This window comes from Ptiloglossa arizonensis, chromosome 7 (assembly GCF_051014685.1).
Source record: "Ptiloglossa arizonensis isolate GNS036 chromosome 7, iyPtiAriz1_principal, whole genome shotgun sequence".
Taxonomy (NCBI): Eukaryota; Metazoa; Arthropoda; class Insecta; order Hymenoptera; family Colletidae; genus Ptiloglossa; species Ptiloglossa arizonensis.
In genome coordinates, this window is record NC_135054.1 from 483130 (window position 1) to 501066 (window position 17937).

A 17937-nucleotide genomic window follows, 5' to 3' on the forward strand; every position below is an offset into this window, starting at 1 on the left:
AGGGGAAAACTACTCATACCGTTGTAATGGGGCGAGTTTCTACTTTCAGATGCAAAAGAAACTTTGCGGATTGGTCAATCCGTTCGCGAGATATGGCAGTTTTGAGTTAAGAAACGCTTGAGAAACTCCAAATTTTCGCAGTTCTGATGCTCGAAACGAATAACTAGAACGGTCTAGGGGAAAACTACTCATACCCTTGTAATGGGGCGAGTTTCTACTTTCAGATGCAAGAGAAATTTTGCGGATTAGTCAATCCGTTCGCGAGATATGGCAGTTTTGAGGTAAGAAACGCTTGAGAAACTCCAAATTTTCGCAGTTCTGATGCTCGAAACGAATAACTAGAACGGTCTAGGGGAAAACCACTCATACCGTTGTAATGGGGCTAGTTTCTACTTTCAGATGCAACAGAAACTTTTCGGATTGGTCAATCCGTTCGCGAGATATGGCAGTTTTGGGGTAAGAAACGCTTGAGAAACTCAAAATTTTCGCAGTTCTGATGCTCGAAACGAATAACTAGAACGGCCTAGGGGAAAACTATTCATACCGTTGTAATGGGGCGAGTTTCTACTTTCAGATGCAAGAGTAATTTTGCGGATTGGTCAATCCGTTCGCGAGATATGGCAGTTTTGGGGTAAGAAACGCTTGAGAAACTCAAAATTTTCGCAGTTCTGATGCTCGAAACGTATAACTAGAACGGTCTAGGGGAAAACTACTCATACCGTTGTAATGGGCTAGTTTCTACTTTCAGATGCAACAGAAACTTTTCGGATTGGTCAATCCGTTCGCGAGATATGGCAGTTTTGGGGTAAGAAACGCTTGAGAAACTCAAAAATTTCGCAGTTCTGATGCTCGAAACGAATAACTAGAACGGTCTAGGGGAAAACTACTCATACCGTTGTAATGGGGCTAGTTTCTACTTTCAGATGCAACAGAAACTTTTCGGATTGGTCAATCCGTTCGCGAGATATGGCAGTTTTGGGGTAAGAAACGCTTGAGAAACTCAAAAATTTCGCAGTTCTGATGCTCGAAACGAATAACTAGAACGGTCTAGGGGAAAACTACTCATACGGTTGTAATGGGGCTAGTTTCTACTTTCAGATGCAACAGAAACTTTTCGGATTGGTCAATCCGTTCGCGAGATATGGCAGTTTCGGGGTAAGAAACGCTTGAGAAACTCAAAATTTTCGCAGTTCTGATGCTCGAAACGAATAACTAGAACGGCCTAGGGGAAAACTACTCATACCGTTGTAATGGGGCGAGTTTCTACTTTCAGATGCAACAGAAACTTTGCGGATTGGTCAATCCGTTCGCGAGATATGGCAGTTTTGAGGTAAGAAACGCTTGAGAAACTCCAAATTTTCGCAGTTCTGATGCTCGAAACGAATAACTAGAACGGTCTAGGGGAAAACTACTCATGCCGCTGTAATGGGGTTAGTTTCTACTTTCAGATGCAAGAGAAATTTTGCGGATTGGTCAATCCGTTCGTGAGATATGGCAGTTTTGGGGTAAGAAACGCTTGAGAAACTCAAAATTTTCGCAGTTCTGATGCTCGAAACGAATAACTGCAACGGCCTAGGGGAAAACTACTCATACCGTTGTAATGGGGCGAGTTTCTACTTTCAGATGCAACAGTAACTTTGCGGATTGGTCAATCCGTTCGCGAGATATGGCAGTTTTGAGGTAAGAAACGCTTGAGAAACTCCAAATTTTCGCAGTTCTGATGCTCGAAACGAATAACTAGAACGGTCTAGGGGAAAACTACTCATACCGTTGTAATGGGGCTAGTTTCTACTTTCAGATGCAACAGAAACTTTGCGGATTGGTCAATCCGTTCGCGAGATATGGCAGTTTTCAGGTAAGAAACGCTTGAGAAACTCCAAATTTTCGCAGTTCTGATGCTCGAATCGAATAACTAGACCGGTCTAGGGGAAAACTACTCAGACCGTTGTAATGGGGCTAGTTTCTACTTTCAGATGCAACAGAAACTTTGCGGATTGGTCAATCCGTTCGCGAGATATGGCAGTTTTGGGGTAAGAAACGCTTGAGAAACTCCAAATTTTCGCAGTTCTGATGCTCGAAACGAATAACTAGAACGGTCTAGGGGAAAACTACTCATACCGTTGTAATGGGGCTAGTTTCTACTTTCAGATGCAACAGAAACTTTGCGGATTGGTCAATCCGTTCGCGAGATATGGCAGTTTTGAGGTAAGAAACGCTTGAGAAACTCAAAATTTTCGCAGTTCTGATGCTCGAAACGAATAACTAGAACGGCCTAGGGGAAAACTACTCATACCGTTGTAATGGGGCGAGTTTCTACTTTCAGATGCAACAGAAACTTTGCGGATTGGTCAATCCGTTCGCGAGATATGGCAGTTTTGGGGTAAGAAACGCTTGAGAAACTCCAAATTTTCGCAGTTCTGATGCTCGAAACGAATAACTAGAACGGTCTAGGGGAAAACTACTCATACCGTTGTAATGGGGCTAGTTTCTACTTTCAGATGCAACAGAAACTTTTCGGATTGGTCAATCCGTTCGCGGGATATGGCAGTTTTGGGGTAAGAAACGCTTGAGAAACTCAAAATTTTCGCAGTTCTGATGCACGAAACGAATAACTAGAACGGCCTAGGGGAAAACTACTCATACCGTTGTAATGGGGCGAGTTTCTACTTTCAGATGCAACAGAAACTTTGCGGATTGGTCAATCCGTTCGCGAGATATGGCAGTTTTGAGGTAAGAAACGCTTGAGAAACTCCAAATTTTCGCAGTTCTGATGCTCGAAACGAATAACTAGAACGGTCTAGGGGAAAACTACTCATACCGTTGTAATGGGGCTAGTTTCTACTTTCAGATGCAACAGAAACTTTGCGGATTGGTCAATCCGTTCGCGAGATATGGCAGTTTTGAGGTAAGAAACGCTTGAGAAACTCCAAATTTTTGCAGTTCTGATGTTCGAAACGAATGACTAGAACGGCCTAGGGGAAAACTACTCATACCGTTGTAATGGGGCGGGTTTCTACTTTCAGATGCAACAGAAACATTGCGAATTGGTCAATCCGTTCGCGAGATATGGCAGTTTTGAGGTAAGAAACGCTTGAGAAACTCCAAATTTTCGCAGTTCTGATGCTCGAAACGAATAACTAGAACGGTCTAGGGGAAAACTACTCATACCGTTGTAATGGGGCTAGTTTCTACTTTCAGATGCAACAGAAACTTTGCGGATTGGTCAATCCGTTCGCGAGATATGGCAGTTTTGGGGTAAGAAACGCTTGAGAAACTCAAAATTTTCGCAGTTCTGATGCTCGAAACGAATAACTGGAACGGCCTAGGGGAAACCTACTCATACCGTTGTAATGGGGCGAGTTTCTACTTTCAGATGCAACAGAAACTTTGCGGATTGGTCAATCCGTTCGCGAGATATGGCAGTTTTGGGGTAAGAAACGCTTGAGAAACTCCAAATTTTCGCAGTTCTGATGCTCGAAACGAATAACTAGAACGGTCTAGGGGAAAACTACTCATACCGTTGTAATGGGGCTAGTTTCTACTTTCAGATGCAACAGAAACTTTTCGGATTGGTCAATCCGTTCGCGAGATATGGCAGTTTTGGGGTAAGAAACGCTTGAGAAACTCAAAATTTTCGCAGTTCTGATGCTCGAAACGAATAACTAGAACGGCCTAGGGGAAAACTACTCATACCGTTGTAATGGGGCGAGTTTCTACTTTCAGATGCAAGAGTAATTTTGCGGATTGGTCAATCCGTTCGCGAGATATGGCAGTTTTGGGGTAAGAAACGCTTGAGAAACTCAAAATTTTCGCAGTTCTGATGCTCGAAACGTATAACTAGAACGGTCTAGGGGAAAACTACTCATACCGTTGTAATGGGCTAGTTTCTACTTTCAGATGCAACAGAAACTTTTCGGATTGGTCAATCCGTTCGCGAGATATGGCAGTTTTGGGGTAAGAAACGCTTGAGAAACTCAAAAATTTCGCAGTTCTGATGCTCGAAACGAATAACTAGAACGGTCTAGGGGAAAACTACTCATACCGTTGTAATGGGGCTAGTTTCTACTTTCAGATGCAACAGAAACTTTTCGGATTGGTCAATCCGTTCGCGAGATATGGCAGTTTTGGGGTAAGAAACGCTTGAGAAACTCAAAAATTTCGCAGTTCTGATGCTCGAAACGAATAACTAGAACGGTCTAGGGGAAAACTACTCATACGGTTGTAATGGGGCTAGTTTCTACTTTCAGATGCAACAGAAACTTTTCGGATTGGTCAATCCGTTCGCGAGATATGGCAGTTTCGGGGTAAGAAACGCTTGAGAAACTCAAAATTTTCGCAGTTCTGATGCTCGAAACGAATAACTAGAACGGCCTAGGGGAAAACTACTCATACCGTTGTAATGGGGCGAGTTTCTACTTTCAGATGCAACAGAAACTTTGCGGATTGGTCAATCCGTTCGCGAGATATGGCAGTTTTGAGGTAAGAAACGCTTGAGAAACTCCAAATTTTCGCAGTTCTGATGCTCGAAACGAATAACTAGAACGGTCTAGGGGAAAACTACTCATGCCGCTGTAATGGGGTTAGTTTCTACTTTCAGATGCAAGAGAAATTTTGCGGATTGGTCAATCCGTTCGTGAGATATGGCAGTTTTGGGGTAAGAAACGCTTGAGAAACTCAAAATTTTCGCAGTTCTGATGCTCGAAACGAATAACTGCAACGGCCTAGGGGAAAACTACTCATACCGTTGTAATGGGGCGAGTTTCTACTTTCAGATGCAACAGTAACTTTGCGGATTGGTCAATCCGTTCGCGAGATATGGCAGTTTTGAGGTAAGAAACGCTTGAGAAACTCCAAATTTTCGCAGTTCTGATGCTCGAAACGAATAACTAGAACGGTCTAGGGGAAAACTACTCATACCGTTGTAATGGGGCTAGTTTCTACTTTCAGATGCAACAGAAACTTTGCGGATTGGTCAATCCGTTCGCGAGATATGGCAGTTTTCAGGTAAGAAACGCTTGAGAAACTCCAAATTTTCGCAGTTCTGATGCTCGAATCGAATAACTAGACCGGTCTAGGGGAAAACTACTCAGACCGTTGTAATGGGGCTAGTTTCTACTTTCAGATGCAACAGAAACTTTGCGGATTGGTCAATCCGTTCGCGAGATATGGCAGTTTTGAGGTAAGAAACGCTTGAGAAACTGCAAATTTTCGCAGTTCTGATGCTCGAAACGAATAACTAGAACGGTCTAGGGGAAAACTACTCATACCGTTGTAATGGGGCTGGTTTGTGCTTTCAGATGCAACAGAAACTTTTCGGATTGGGCAATCCGTTCGCGAGATATGGCAGTTTTGAGGTAAGAAACGCTTGAGAAACTCAAAATTTTCGCAGTTCTGATGCTCGAAACGAATAACTAGAACGGCCTAGGGGAAAACTACTCATACCGTTGTAATGGGGCGAGTTTCTACTTTCAGATGCAACAGAAACTTTGCGGATTGGTCAATCCGTTCGCGAGATATGGCAGTTTTGGGGTAAGAAACGCTTGAGAAACTCCAAATTTTCGCAGTTCTGATGCTCGAAACGAATAACTAGAACGGTCTAGGGGAAAACTACTCATACCGTTGTAATGGGGCTAGTTTCTACTTTCAGATGCAACAGAAACTTTGCGGATTGGTCAATCCGTTCGCGAGATATGGCAGTTTTCAGGTAAGAAACGCTTGAGAAACTCCAAATTTTCGCAGTTCTGATGCTCGAATCGAATAACTAGACCGGTCTAGGGGAAAACTACTCAGACCGTTGTAATGGGGCTAGTTTCTACTTTCAGATGCAACAGAAACTTTGCGGATTGGTCAATCCGTTCGCGAGATATGGCAGTTTTGAGGTAAGAAACGCTTGAGAAACTGCAAATTTTCGCAGTTCTGATGCTCGAAACGAATAACTAGAACGGTCTAGGGGAAAACTACTCATACCGTTGTAATGGGGCTGGTTTGTGCTTTCAGATGCAACAGAAACTTTTCGGATTGGTCAATCCGTTCGCGAGATATGGCAGTTTTGAGGTAAGAAACGCTTGAGAAACTCAAAATTTTCGCAGTTCTGATGCTCGAAACGAATAACTAGAACGGCCTAGGGGAAAACTACTCATACCGTTGTAATGGGGCGAGTTTCTACTTTCAGATGCAACAGAAACTTTGCGGATTGGTCAATCCGTTCGCGAGATATGGCAGTTTTGGGGTAAGAAACGCTTGAGAAACTCCAAATTTTCGCAGTTCTGATGCTCGAAACGAATAACTAGAACGGTCTAGGGGAAAACTACTCATACCGTTGTAATGGGGCTAGTTTCTACTTTCAGATGCAACAGAAACTTTTCGGATTGGTCAATCCGTTCGCGGGATATGGCAGTTTTGGGGTAAGAAACGCTTGAGAAACTCAAAATTTTCGCAGTTCTGATGCACGAAACGAATAACTAGAACGGCCTAGGGGAAAACTACTCATACCGTTGTAATGGGGCGAGTTTCTACTTTCAGATGCAACAGAAACTTTGCGGATTGGTCAATCCGTTCGCGAGATATGGCAGTTTTGAGGTAAGAAACGCTTGAGAAACTCCAAATTTTCGCAGTTCTGATGCTCGAAACGAATAACTAGAACGGTCTAGGGGAAAACTACTCATACCGTTGTAATGGGGCTAGTTTCTACTTTCAGATGCAACAGAAACTTTGCGGATTGGTCAATCCGTTCGCGAGATATGGCAGTTTTGAGGTAAGAAACGCTTGAGAAACTCCAAATTTTTGCAGTTCTGATGTTCGAAACGAATGACTAGAACGGCCTAGGGGAAAACTACTCATACCGTTGTAATGGGGCGGGTTTCTACTTTCAGATGCAACAGAAACATTGCGAATTGGTCAATCCGTTCGCGAGATATGGCAGTTTTGAGGTAAGAAACGCTTGAGAAACTCCAAATTTTCGCAGTTCTGATGCTCGAAACGAATAACTAGAACGGTCTAGGGGAAAACTACTCATACCGTTGTAATGGGGCTAGTTTCTACTTTCAGATGCAACAGAAACTTTGCGGATTGGTCAATCCGTTCGCGAGATATGGCAGTTTTGGGGTAAGAAACGCTTGAGAAACTCAAAATTTTCGCAGTTCTGATGCTCGAAACGAATAACTGGAACGGCCTAGGTGAAACCTACTCATACCGTTGTAATGGGGCGAGTTTCTACTTTCAGATGCAACAGAAACTTTGCGGATTGGTCAATCCGTTCGCGAGATATGGCAGTTTTGGGGTAAGAAACGCTTGAGAAACTCCAAATTTTCGCAGTTCTGATGCTCGAAACGAATAACTAGAACGGTCTAGGGGAAAACTACTCATACCGTTGTAATGGGGCTAGTTTCTACTTTCAGATGCAACAGAAACTTTGCGGATTGGTCAATCCGTTCGCGAGATATGGCAGTTTTGAGGTAAGAAACGCTTGAGAAACTCCAAATTTTCGCAGTTCTGATGCTCGAAACGAACAACTAGAACGGCCTAGGGCAAAACTACTCATACCGTTGTAATGGGGCGAGTTTCTACTTTCAGATGCAACCGAAACTTTGCGGATTGGTCAATCCGTTCGCGAGATATGGCAGTTTTGAGGTAAGAAACGCTTGAGAAACTCCAAATTTTCGCAGTTCTGATGCTCGAAACGAATAACTAGAACGGTCTACGGGAAAACTACTCATACCCTTGTAATGGGGCGAGTTTCTACTTTCAGATGCAAGAGAAATTTTGCGGATTAGTCAATCCGTTCGCGAGATATGGCAGTTTTGAGGTAAGAAACGCTTGAGAAACTCCAAATTTTCGCAGTTCTGATGCTCGAAACGAATAACTAGAACGGTCTAGGGGAAAACCACTCATACCGTTGTAATGGGGCTAGTTTCTACTTTCAGATGCAACAGAAACTTTTCGGATTGGTCAATCCGTTCGCGAGATATGGCAGTTTTGGGGTAAGAAACGCTTGAGAAACTCAAAATTTTCGCAGTTCTGATGCTCGAAACGAATAACTAGAACGGCCTAGGGGAAAACTACTCATACCGTTGTAATGGGGCGAGTTTCTACTTTCAGATGCAAGAGTAATTTTGCGGATTGGTCAATCCCTTCGCGAGATATGGCAGTTTTGAGGTAAGAAACGCTTGAGAAACTCCAAATTTTCGCAGTTCTGATGCTCGAAACGAATAACTAGAACGGTCTAGGGGAAAACTACTCATACCGTTGTAATGGGGCTAGTTTCTACTTTCAGATGCAACAGAAACTTTTCGGATTGGTCAATCCGTTCGCGAGATATGGCAGTTTTGGGGTAAGAAACGCTTGAGAAACTCAAAAATTTCGCAGTTCTGATGCTCGAAACGAATAACTAGAACGGTCTAGGGGAAAACTACTCATACCGTTGTAATGGGGCTAGTTTCTACTTTCAGATGCAACAGAAACTTTGCCGATTGGTCAATCCGTTCGCGAGATATGGCAGTTTTGATGTAAGAAACGCTTGAGAAACCCCAAATTTTCGCAGTTCTGATGCTCGAAACGAATAACTAGAACGGTCTAGGGGAAAACTACTCATACGGTTGTAATGGGGCTAGTTTCTACTTTCAGATGCAACAGAAACTTTTCGGATTGGTCAATCCGTTCGCGAGATATGGCAGTTTTCAGGTAAGAAACGCTTGAGAAACTCCAAATTTTCGCAGTTCTGATGCTCGAAACGAATAACTAGAACGGTCTAGGGGAAAACTACTCATGCCGCTGTAATGGGGTTAGTTTCTACTTTCAGATGCAAGAGAAATTTTGCGGATTGGTCAATCCGTTCGTGAGATATGGCAGTTTTGGGGTAAGAAACGCTTGAGAAACTCAAAATTTTCGCAGTTCTGATGCTCGAAACGAATAACTGGAACGGCCTAGGGGAAAACTACTCATACCGTTGTAATGGGGCGAGTTTCTACTTTCAGATGCAACAGTAACTTTGCGGATTGGTCAATCCGTTCGCGAGATATGGCAGTTTTGAGGTAAGAAACGCTTGAGAAACTCCAAATTTTCGCAGTTCTGATGCTCGAAACGAATAACTAGAACGGTCTAGGGGAAAACTACTCATACCGTTGTAATGGGGCTAGTTTCTACTTTCAGATGCAACAGAAACTTTGCGGATTGGTCAATCCGTTCGCGAGATATGGCAGTTTTCAGGTAAGAAACGCTTGAGAAACTCCAAATTTTCGCAGTTCTGATGCTCGAATCGAATAACTAGACCGGTCTAGGGGAAAACTACTCAGACCGTTGTAATGGGGCTAGTTTCTACTTTCAGATGCAACAGAAACTTTGCGGATTGGTCAATCCGTTCGCGAGATATGGCAGTTTTGAGGTAAGAAACGCTTGAGAAACTGCAAATTTTCGCAGTTCTGATGCTCGAAACGAATAACTAGAAAGGTCAAGGGGAAAACTACTCATACCGTTGTAATGGGGCTGGTTTGCGCTTTCAGATGCAACAGAAACTTTTCGGATTGGTCAATCCGTTCGCGAGATATGGCAGTTTTGAGGTAAGAAACGCTTGAGAAACTCAAAATTTTCGCAGTTCTGATGCTCGAAACGAATAACTAGAACGGCCTAGGGGAAAACTACTCATACCGTTGTAATGGGGCGAGTTTCTACTTTCAGATGCAACAGAAACTTTGCGGATTGGTCAATCCGTTCGCGAGATATGGCAGTTTTGGGGTAAGAAACGCTTGAGAAACTCCAAATTTTCGCGGTTCTGATGCTCGAAACGAATAACTAGAACGGTCTAGGGGAAAACTACTCATACCGTTGTAATGGGGCTAGTTTCTACTTTCAGATGCAACAGAAACTTTTCGGATTGGTCAATCCGTTCGCGAGATATGGCAGTTTTGGGGTAAGAAACGCTTGAGAAACTCAAAATTTTCGCAGTTCTGATGCACGAAACGAATAACTAGAACGGCCTAGGGGAAAACTACTCATACCGTTGTAATGGGGCGAGTTTCTACTTTCAGATGCAACAGAAACTTTGCGGATTGGTCAATCCGTTCGCGAGATATGGCAGTTTTGAGGTAAGAAACGCTTGAGAAACTCCAAATTTTCGCAGTTCTGATGCTCGAAACGAATAACTAGAACGGTCTAGGGGAAAACTACTCATACCGTTGTAATGGGGCTAGTTTCTACTTTCAGCTGCAACAGAAACTTTGGGGATTGGTCAATCCGTTCGCGAGATATGGCAGTTTTGATGTAAGAAACGCTTGAGAAACTCAAAATTTTCGCAGTTCTGATGCTCGAAACGAATAACTAGAACGGTCTAGGGGAAAACTACTCATACCGTTGTAATGGGGCTAGTTTCTACTTTCAGATGCAACAGAAACTTTTCGGATTGGTCAATCCGTTCGCGAGATATGGCAGTTTTGAGGTAAGAAACGCTTGAGAAACTCCAAATTTTCGCAGTTCTGATGCTCGAAACGAATAACTAGAACGGTCTAGGGGAAAACTACTCAGACCGTTGTAATGGGGCTAGTTTCTACTTTCAGATGCAACAGAAACTTTGCGGATTGGTCAATCCGTTCGCGAGATATGGCAGTTTTGAGGTAAGAAACGCTTGAGAAACTGCAAATTTTCGCAGTTCTGATGCTCGAAACGAATAACTAGAACGGTCTAGGGGAAAACTACTCATACCGTTGTAATGGGGCTGGTTTGTGCTTTCAGATGCAACAGAAACTTTTCGGATTGGTCAATCCGTTCGCGAGATATGGCAGTTTTGAGGTAAGAAACGCTTGAGAAACTCAAAATTTTCGCAGTTCTGATGCTCGAAACGAATAACTAGAACGGCCTAGGGGAAAACTACTCATACCGTTGTAATGGGGCGAGTTTCTACTTTCAGATGCAACAGAAACTTTGCGGATTGGTCAATCCGTTCGCGAGATATGGCAGTTTTGGGGTAAGAAACGCTTGAGAAACTCCAAATTTTCGCAGTTCTGATGCTCGAAACGAATAACTAGAACGGTCTAGGGGAAAACTACTCATACCGTTGTAATGGGGCTAGTTTCTACTTTCAGATGCAACAGAAACTTTTCGGATTGGTCAATCCGTTCGCGAGATATGGCAGTTTTGGGGTAAGAAACGCTTGAGAAACTCAAAATTTTCGCAGTTCTGATGCACGAAACGAATAACTAGAACGGCCTAGGGGAAAACTACTCATACCGTTGTAATGGGGCGAGTTTCTACTTTCAGATGCAACAGAAACTTTGCGGATTGGTCAATCCGTTCGCGAGATATGGCAGTTTTGAGGTAGGAAACGCTTGAGAAACTCCAAATTTTCGCAGTTCTGATGCTCGAAACGAATAACTAGAACGGCCTAGGAGAAAACTACTCATACCGTTGTAATGGGGCTAGTTTCTACTTTCAGATGCAAGAGAAATTTTGCGGATTGGTCAATCCGTTCGCGAGATATGGCAGTTCTGGGGTAAGAAAGGCTTGAGAAACTCAAAATTTTCGCAGTTCTGATGCTCGAAACGAATAACTAGAACGGCCTAGGGGAAAACTACTCATACCGTTGTAATGGGGCGAGTTTCTACTTTCAGATGCAACAGAAACTTTGCGGATTGGTCAATCCGTTCGCGAGATATGGCAGTTTTGAGGTAAGAAACGCTTGAGAAACTCCAAATTTTCGCAGTTCTGATGCTCGAAACGAATAACTAGAACGGTCTAGGGGAAAACTACTCATGCCGTTGTAATGGGGTTAGTTTCTACTTTCAGATGCAAGAGAAATTTTGCGGATTGGTCAATCCGTTCGTGAGATATGGCAGTTTTGGGGTAAGAAACGCTTGAGAAACTCAAAATTTTCGCAGTTCTGATGCTCGAAACGAATAACTGGAACGGCCTAGGGGAAAACTACTCATACCGTTGTAATGGGGCGAGTTTCTACTTTCAGATGCAACAGTAACTTTGCGGATTGGTCAATCCGTTCGCGAGATATGGCAGTTTTGGGGTAAGAAACGCTTGAGAAACTCAAAATTTTCGCAGTTCTGATGCTCGAAACGAATAACTAGAACGGCCTAGGGGAAAACTACTCATACCGTTGTAATGGGGCGAGTTTCTACTTTCAGATGCAACAGAAACTTTGCGGATTGGTCAATCCGTTCGCGAGATATGGCAGTTTTGAGGTAAGAAACGCTTGAGAAACTCCAAATTTTCGCAGTTCTGATGCTCGAAACGAATAACTAGAACGGCCTAGGAGAAAACTACTCATACCGTTGTAATGGGGCTAGTTTCTACTTTCAGATGCAAGAGAAATTTTGCGGATTGGTCAATCCGTTCGCGAGATATGGCAGTTTTGGGGTAAGAAAGGCTTGAGAAACTCAAAATTTTCGCAGTTCTGATGCTCGAAACGAATAACTAGAACGGCCTAGGGGAAAACTACTCATACCGTTGTAATGGGGCGAGTTTCTACTTTCAGATGCAACAGAAACTTTGCGGATTGGTCAATCCGTTCGCGAGATATGGCAGTTTTGAGGTAAGAAACGCTTGAGAAACTCCAAATTTTCGCAGTTCTGATGCTCGAAACGAATAACTGGAACGGCCTAGGGGAAAACTACTCATACCGTTGTAATGGGGCGAGTTTCTACTTTCAGATGCAACAGAAACTTTGCGGATTGGTCAATCCGTTCGCGAGATATGGCAGTTTTGAGGTAAGAAACGCTTGAGAAACTCCAAATTTTTGCAGTTCTGATGTTCGAAACGAATGACTAGAACGGCCTAGGGGAAAACTACTCATACCGTTGTAATGGGGCGGGTTTCTACTTTCAGATGCAACAGAAACATTGCGAATTGGTCAATCCGTTCGCGAGATATGGCAGTTTTGAGGTAAGAAACGCTTGAGAAACTCCAAATTTTCGCAGTTCTGATGCTCGAAACGAATAACTAGAACGGTCTAGGGGAAAACTACTCATACCGTTGTAATGGGGCTAGTTTCTACTTTCAGATGCAACAGAAACTTTGCGGATTGGTCAATCCGTTCGCGAGATATGGCAGTTTTGGGGTAAGAAACGCTTGAGAAACTCAAAATTTTCGCAGTTCTGATGCTCGAAACGAATAACTGGAACGGCCTAGGGGAAACCTACTCATACCGTTGTAATGGGGCGAGTTTCTACTTTCAGATGCAACAGAAACTTTGCGGATTGGTCAATCCGTTCGCGAGATATGGCAGTTTTGAGGTAAGAAACGCTTGAGAAACTCCAAATTTTCGCAGTTCTGATGCTCGAAACGAATAACTAGAACGGTCTAGGGGAAAACTACTCATACCGTTGTAATGGGGCGAGTTTCTACTTTCAGATGCAAGAGAAATTTTGCGGATTGGTCAATCCGTTCGCGAGATATGGCAGTTTTGGGGTAAGAAACGCTTGAGAAACTCCAAATTTTCGCAGTTCTGATGCTCGAAACGAATAACTAGAACGGTCTAGGGGAAAACTACTCATACCGTTGTAATGGGGCTAGTTTCTACTTTCAGATGCAACAGAAACTTTGCGGATTGGTCAATCCGTTCGCGAGATATGGCAGTTTTGAGGTAAGAAACGCTTGAGAAACTCCAAATTTTCGCAGTTCTGATGCTCGAAACGAACAACTAGAACGGCCTAGGGCAAAACTACTCATACCGTTGTAATGGGGCGAGTTTCTACTTTCAGATGCAACAGAAACTTTGCGGATTGGTCAATCCGTTCGCGAGATATGGCAGTTTTGAGGTAAGAAACGCTTGAGAAACTCCAAATTTTCGCAGTTCTGATGCTCGAAACGAATAACTAGAACGGTCTACGGGAAAACTACTCATACCCTTGTAATTGGGCGAGTTTCTACTTTCAGATGCAAGAGAAATTTTGCGGATTAGTCAATCCGTTCGCGAGATATGGCAGTTTTGAGGTAAGAAACGCTTGAGAAACTCCAAATTTTCGCAGTTCTGATGCTCGAAACGAATAACTAGAACGGTCTAGGGGAAAACCACTCATACCGTTGTAATGGGGCTAGTTTCTACTTTCAGATGCAACAGAAACTTTTCGGATTGGTCAATCCGTTCGCGAGATATGGCAGTTTTGGGGTAAGAAACGCTTGAGAAACTCAAAATTTTCGCAGTTCTGATGCTCGAAACGAATAACTAGAACGGCCTAGGGGAAGACTACTCATACCGTTGTAATGGGGCGAGTTTCTACTTTCAGATGCAAGAGTAATTTTGCGGATTGTTCAATCCCTTCGCGAGATATGGCAGTTTTGAGGTAAGAAACGCTTGAGAAACTCCAAATTTTCGCAGTTCTGATGCTCGAAACGAATAACTAGAACGGTCTAGGGGAAAACCACTCATACCGTTGTAATGGGGCTAGTTTCTACTTTCAGATGCAACAGAAACTTTTCGGATTGGTCAATCCGTTCGCGAGATATGGCAGTTTTGGGGTAAGAAACGCTTGAGAAACTCAAAATTTTCGCAGTTCTGATGCTCGAAACGAATAACTAGAACGGCCTAGGGGAAGACTACTCATACCGTTGTAATGGGGCGAGTTTCTACTTTCAGATGCAAGAGTAATTTTGCGGATTGTTCAATCCCTTCGCGAGATATGGCAGTTTTGAGGTAAGAAACGCTTGAGAAACTCCAAATTTTCGCAGTTCTGATGCTCGAAACGAATAACTAGAACGGTCTAGGGGAAAACTACTCATACCGTTGTAATGAGGCTAGTTTCTACTTTCAGATGCAACAGAAACTTTTCGGATTGTTCAATCCGTTCGCGAGATATGGCAGTTTTGGGGTAAGAAACGCTTGAGAAACTCAAAAATTTCGCAGTTCTGATGCTCGAAACGAATAACTAGAACGGTCTAGGGGAAAACTACTCATACCGTTGTAATGGGGCTAGTTTCTACTTTCAGATGCAACAGAAACTTTGCCGATTGGTCAATCCGTTCGCGAGATATGGCAGTTTTGATGTAAGAAACGCTTGAGAAACCCCAAATTTTCGCAGTTCTGATGCTCGAAACGAATAACTAGACCGGTCTAGGGGAAAACTACTCATACCGTTGTAATGGGGCTAGTTTCTACTTTCAGATGCAAGAGAAATTTTGCGGATTGGTCAATCCGTTCGCGAGATATGGCAGTTTTGGGGTAAGAAACGCTTGAGAAACTCAAAATTTTCGCAGTTCTGATGCTCGAAACGAATAACTAGAACGGTCTAGGGGAAAACTACTCATACGGTTGTAATGGGGCTAGTTTCTACTTTCAGATGCAACAGAAACTTTTCGGATTGGTCAATCCGTTCGCGAGATATGGCAGTTTCGGGGTAAGAAACGCTTGAGAAACTCAAAATTTTCGCAGTTCTGATGCTCGAAACGAATAACTAGAACGGCCTAGGGGAAAACTACTCATACCATTGTAATGGGGCGAGTTTCTACTTTCAGATGCAACAGAAACTTTGCGGATTGGTCAATCCGTTCGCGAGATATGGCAGTTTTGAGGTAAGAAACGCTTGAGAAACTCCAAATTTTCGCAGTTCTGATGCTCGAAACGAATAACTAGAACGGTCTAGGGGAAAACTACTCACGCCGCTGTAATGGGGTTAGTTTCTACTTTCAGATGCAAGAGAAATTTTGCGGATTGGTCAATCTGTTCGTGAGATATGGCAGTTTTGGGGTAAGAAACGCTTGAGAAACTCAAAATTTTCGCAGTTCTGATGCTCGAAACGAATAACTGGAACGGCCTAGGGGAAAACTACTCATACCGTTGTAATGGGGCGAGTTTCTACTTTCAGATGCAACAGTAACTTTGCGGATTGGTCAATCCGTTCGCGAGATATGGCAGTTTTGAGGTAAGAAACGCTTGAGAAACTCCAAATTTTCGCAGTTCTGATGCTCGAAACGAATAACTAGAACGGTCTAGGGGAAAACTACTCATACCGTTGTAATGGGGCTAGTTTCTACTTTCAGATGCAACAGAAACTTTGCGGATTGGTCAATCCGTTCGCGAGATATGGCAGTTTTCAGGTAAGAAACGCTTGAGAAACTCCAAATTTTCGCAGTTCTGATGCTCGAATCGAATAACTAGACCGGTCTAGGGGAAAACTACTCAGACCGTTGTAATGGGGCTAGTTTCTACTTTCAGATGCAACAGAAACTTTGCGGATTGGTCAATCCGTTCGCGAGATATGGCAGTTTTGAGGTAAGAAACGCTTGAGAAACTGCAAATTTTCGCAGTTCTGATGCTCGAAACGAATAACTAGAACGGTCAAGGGGAAAACTACTCATACCGTTGTAATGGGGCTGGTTTGTGCTTTCAGATGCAACAGAAACTTTTCGGATTGGTCAATCCGTTCGCGAGATATGGCAGTTTTGAGGTAAGAAACGCTTGAGAAACTCAAAATTTTCGCAGTTCTGATGCTCGAAACGAATAACTAGAACGGCCTAGGGGAAAACTACTCATACCTTTGTAATGGGGCGAGTTTCTACTTTCAGATGCAACAGAAACTTTGCGGATTGGTCAATCCGTTCGCGAGATATGGCAGTTTTGGGGTAAGAAACGCTTGAGAAACTCCAAATTTTCGCAGTTCTGATGCTCGAAACGAATAACTAGAACGGTCTAGGGGAAAACTACTCATACCGTTGTAATGGGGCTAGTTTCTACTTTCAGATGCAACAGAAACTTTTCGGATTGGTCAATCCGTTCGCGAGATATGGCAGTTTTGGGGTAAGAAACGCTTGAGAAACTCAAAATTTTCGCAGTTCTGATGCACGAAACCAATAACTAGAACGGCCTAGGGGAAAACTACTCATACCGTTGTAATGGGGCGAGTTTCTACTTTCAGATGCAACAGAAACTTTGCGGATTGGTCAATCCGTTCGCGAGATATGGCAGTTTTGAGGTAAGAAACGCTTGAGAAACTCCAAATTTTCGCAGTTCTGATGCTCGAAACGAATAACTAGAACGGTCTAGGGGAAAACTACTCATACCGTTGTAATGGGGCTAGTTTCTACTTTCAGCTGCAACAGAAACTTTGGGGATTGGTCAATCCGTTCGCGAGATATGGCAGTTTTGATGTAAGAAACGCTTGAGAAACTCAAAATTTTCGCAGTTCTGATGCTCGAAACGAATAACTAGAACGGTCTAGGGGAAAACTACCCATACCGTTGTAATGGGGCTAGTTTCTACTTTCAGATGCAACAGAAACTTTTCGGATTGGTCAATCCGTTCGCGAGATATGGCAGTTTTGAGGTAAGAAACGCTTGAGAAACTCCAAATTTTCGCAGTTCTGATGCTCGAAACGAATAACTAGAACGGTCTAGGGGAAAACTACTCAGACCGTTGTAATGGGGCTAGTTTCTACTTTCAGATGCAACAGAAACTTTGCGGATTGGTCAATCCGTTCGCGAGATATGGCAGTTTTGAGGTAAGAAACGCTTGAGAAACTCAAAATTTTCGCAGTTCTGATGCTCGAAACGAATAACTAGAACGGCCTAGGGGAAAACTACTCATACCGTTGTAATGGGGCGAGTTTCTACTTTCAGATGCAACAGAAACTTTGCGGATTGGTCAATCTGTTCGCGAGATATGGCAGTTTTGGGGTAAGAAACGCTTGAGAAACTCAAAATTTTCGCAGTTCTGATGCTCGAAACGAATAACTGGAACGGCCTAGGGGAAAACTACTCATACCGTTGTAATGGGGCGAGTTTCTACTTTCAGATGCAACAGTAACTTTGCGGATTGGTCAATCCGTTCGCGAGATATGGCAGTTTTGAGGTAAAAAAACGCTTGAGAAACTCCAAATTTTCGCAGTTCTGATGCTCGAAACGAATAACTAGAACGGCCTAGGGGAAAACTACTCATACCGTTGTAATGGGGCGAGTTTCTACTTTCAGATGCAACAGAAACTTTGCGGATTGGTCAATCCGTTCGCG